The sequence below is a fragment of the Oncorhynchus masou genome, chromosome 13 (genome assembly GCF_036934945.1).
Source record: "Oncorhynchus masou masou isolate Uvic2021 chromosome 13, UVic_Omas_1.1, whole genome shotgun sequence".
NCBI lineage: Eukaryota > Metazoa > Chordata > Actinopteri > Salmoniformes > Salmonidae > Oncorhynchus > Oncorhynchus masou.
Window position 1 is genome coordinate 46373067 of NC_088224.1, and position 4828 is coordinate 46377894.

Below are 4828 nucleotides of genomic sequence, written 5' to 3' on the forward strand. Positions count from 1 at the left end.
CAGACTAGTCTTTCTCTGTCTTTGCTTTGTCTATCTCATTTTCTGGAAGATCCAAGCAGAGCAGCATCTAGAGTTTATGGACTCCTTTCCGCTACTAGCTAGCCAATAGCCATGGATTTGGAGCTGGAAGATCAGGTGTGGTGTGTCCTAATAATGGCCTTCTAGTAAATAATTAAGGGGCCCAGGATGGAATTAACACCAGGGGACCCTTGTGGCCCCAAGGGAGCCCGAAATAGCCCTCAAGCAGCAAGCCACTGACCCTGGAAGGCCCCTAGGGGCCCTTGAGATTGGGCCCAAGCCGTTTCTCCATGCAACCCAATCCACCGGAACCAGAACCAGGAAGAAAGGAAGGAAAAAACACACCCAAACGTTAAGAAAAGGGGCTCTTATAGCCTATTGGAGATATCACACCTGACAACAGAAACTTGACCATTGTTTAGGTATTGTGCAGGTATTTTTTTCGACACTCTTAGAATTTATTTTGCTATCTATAACCTAAAAGGGTTCTTCAGTTGTCCCTATTGACGGTTGTCCATGTAGAACCCTTTCCACAGAGGGCCAAAAGGGTTCGACCTGGAACCAATAAGGATACTACTATGGGGGCAGCTGAAGTACCCTTTTGGAATCTTTTTTTGTTGTTGTATATTTTTGTTGTTTTTGTTTTCTTCCTGGTTCTGCTACCATCAGGTTTGCTGCGTTACCTGGTCACACCCCTGTTCTCTGTGTTGAGAAACCCTGTTTGACCTGCAACTATTTTCCCAGTGCTTAAAACCATTGACTTAGCCATGGCTTAATACCGTTGCCTTAACCATAGTGGCCACATCCTTGGACAAAAACCAACACAAGAGTTACTTGATTACTGATAGCTATCTGTGACTCATCTGAAGATCCTGAGTTCCAATGAAACTGTCAGACCTGGGTTCAAATACTATTTGAAATCTTTTAAATACATTCAGTGTTTGCTCTAGCCCGCCTGGGGTGCCAGATGGGCAGGTTTTGCAGTTTTTTGACTATTCTATTGGTCCATTAAGCAAGGAAATCTTGGCCAAATGATTTCAAATAGTATTTGAACCCAGGTCTGTAAACTGCTTTACCCCTTAGCCCAGTAGTGTTACACAGCATGTGACTATTGTTTGCTATATATTATTTTGTTAATATTACTACCTTTTATTGATTAAACAGCTACTATTATTTGATAATATAACTATTATTACTCCAGCCATTCTAATGGCTTGAATTGTATAACTTGCATGTAATATGGTACAATTGTATTATGTATGTTTGTATTTGGACCACTAACACATTTTGGAAGCCTTAAAATAACTGTCCAGTGAAAATCTCCCTTTTAAAAACTCATACCCAAATCACCCTGGGGTGGCAGGGTAGCCTAGTGGTTAGAGTGGTGGACTAGCAACTGGAAGGTTGCAAGTTCAAATCACTGAGCTAACAAGGTACAAATCTTTCATTCTGCCCCTGAACAGGCAGAACAACAGATTAACCCACTGTTCCTAGGCCGTCAAAAATAAGAATTTGTTCTTAACAGACTTGCCTAGTTAAATAAAGGTTAAAAAAAATGTTGTTGACTCATCCTATTCTTGTTTTGTGTCCAAAGCATGAATTAGTATTTGTGGCCAAAGCATATATTTCCTCATTTAACATGAGTCACATTGGCCCAATGGCTGAGCTGGTCAATTAGCTTCAGCTGCCTGACTAAACTAACCTGAAGGGAGTGGTAGAAAGCTGTTTTTGCATGACTCTTTATGATATTTCTAACTATCAGTAATATGCCCACACCACTCAAACACAGAGAAGCTGCTTTTTAATGTACTGTGTTACCATTTCTGGGAAAGAACACTATTACACTGATATTGTAATTAATTATAGGTCATATTTCAGAGAAATCTGGAAACCCTGGACACTTACTTTAAGGGAACACAGGGGTTGTACTGTACAGCCCAACACACAGGTTATTTACACACTAGCAATTATTTGTCAGATGTACACAGACAATTTCTTAATTGTAGTTTAATGATTTGTAAATTGTCGCATCATTAATAATACAACCATCAGAAAAAGCTCATGTTGCATCATTACGTGCAACCGCATAGCACCACCGACCAGGACATGGAGCTATACAGTGCCTTCGGAAACTTGTTTCACATTTTGTTGTGTTACAGCCTGAATTCAAAAACACCCGTCTACACACAATACCCCATAATGACAAAGAGAAAACATGTTTTTAGAAATGTTTGCAAACGTATTGAAAATGAAATACAGAAATCTCATTTATATATAAGTATTCACACCCCTTAGTCAATACATGTTAGAATCACCTTTGGCAGCGATTACAGCTGTGAGTCTTTCTGGGTAAGTCTCCTTTGCCCACCTGGATGAATTAATTTGTAAAAATGTGTCAAAACATAATTCCACTTTAACATTATGTGGTATCGTGTGTTTGCCAGTGACGCAAAATATACATGTAATCAATTTTAAATTCAGGCTGTAGCACAACAAAATGTGGAAAACTTCAAGTGGTGTGACTACTTTCTGAAGTCACTGTATAAATACATACTTTGTTTATTATGACAAGTTGAGCTTCAAACCTTCAGTGAAATAGAGATTATGTAAAAATCTACTAGTGATAATAACCTGTAATGAGGTCAAAATGTCACACTTTGACACGTAAATTGTCTTCCCTTTACTTATCCATGCATTTTACTACACTCTTGCGCTCTGCTCGTACTATGCTGCATTGCTTCCATAATTAATTTAGACTTAGAAAAGCAAAAGCTCATCTGTCATTCTTTACTCATCAGAACATGCTTTTTTTTAACTAAACCTAGTTAAAGAGCATATTTTGTACTGTAATATTCTAAACCAATGTATTTTACAGTGACACACAACGACATTACTTTACGTTTGTCCATCTCGACTATGTTAAAAACAATGGAGGCTGCTGAGGGGAGGAAGGCTCATAATAATGTCTGGAATAGAGCGATTGGAAACCATGTATTTGATGTATATGATACCATTCCACTTATTCGGCTCCAGCCATTACCATGAGCCTGTTCTCCACAATTAAGGTGCAATCAACCTGTGGTGAAAAACCATGCCACTCACGAGCACCCTCTGCAATTAGCATCATGCTAACATCTCCTGGTAGTGCTGCAGTGTGTGCATAGACATAGCCACAGGAATTAGGGGTGCTGAGGGTGCTGCAACATCCCCAGAGAAATCTGAATTGAAAAATTTATAATATAATATATATATATTTTTTTAACAAAAATAGTGCACTGGGCCTTTACTGGTATTAGTGGACCAATATATACCTGTGTAGTGCAGGCAACAACAAAAAAATCAGCATCTCTGCTTTGGCAAAAAAGGTTTCATTAAGAACAGTATCTTGCAGGATTCAATAGTTAGAATTGTCAGAGTTGTTGCCCTGTCCCTTCTTCTGCGATGATCATTTAATGGAATCTAGAAAGAACAAAACCCTGTCCTCAAACATTTACATCAAAAGGTGCAAGGTTATGGGTAAATTAAATCAAATTAAATATTTTTCTTGAAATAACACTTTTTAATCCTTGTTAATTTACCATCCTTACAAACCACTTAATGTAAATGTACATTACTGCATTGTACATAGGCTGGTCATCTAGGTTTGTACCTGTAGACTTTCCATCACCATGAAGATAAACAATGTACAATACAGTAATTGAGTACATTGAGTCATCAAGTGGATTGTGAGGATGTAATTTGATCATGTGGCTCAGTTGGTAGAGCATGGCCCTTGCAGTGCTAGGGTTGTGGGTTTGTTTTCCATGGGGGACAGGTACGATAAAGTTAGAAAATGTATGCACTCACTATTGTAAATTGCTCTGGAAGAGCGTCTACTGAAAGGGAAAAGGAATAAATAGACCATTTCAGTTTTCACATAGAAATAAGTTGCATTTGTATTTCAAGAAACTGAAAAACATATATTAAGCAAGTTACAAATGCTGGTACAATCAAATACATTTAGTTTCATTTTTTTTCACAAAAGTAACTGGGCCTTTACTAGTCCTGTACTAGTGGACCAATAGCCTATAGACTTGTTCAGCGCAGACTAATTTTTTTTTCTTGTAATAATTTGCTCCCCCCCCACCCCCAAACTACTTCCCACGGCTATATGCATAGGTTTCATCTACTAGCACTTTGTACTGTATTCATGAGCTCGCTGTGTTGGGATGGGGTCTATTCCAACAAAATGATAACCAAAAGTAAACAGCAATTTTGTCAATTGGCTAAATTAAAAATCAAATTGACCACAAATCTGATATGTACAGGATACACAGATACACATGATCTTTTCTGTTTCCAGGAGATACAGTGCTATATTACATAGATAGAAGTAGAGTGTTTACAGGTCGATCATCCCACCACAACACAATTAGCTTTTGCACACAAGTTCTCCACAGAGCCACTGCCATGCTCACCAAAAGCCATAGTAATGAACCAATGTTACACCTTCACCTGCAATGCTGTATCATTTTCACTAAGCTACGCTAATAGTATTTATGTAACATATGTGTAAAGACCCATAATAAAATAAAATACATTGATGCTAACACGCAAGCCTGTTGTCTAATCTGTCCTGATGATAATGTTGTGTGCTGAGGTTAAGCACCCTATCTGCATGTGTGAGCACCTGAGAAGAGAGGGAGGGAGGGAGTGGGGAGAGGAAATAGACGCAGGGATGGTGGTGTGTACGTGGGAGAGGGGAGGAGGAGGGGACATGTGATATTTAAGCCGCTGTCCGACTCTCTCCTCATCCGTCTTTCCTTGTCTC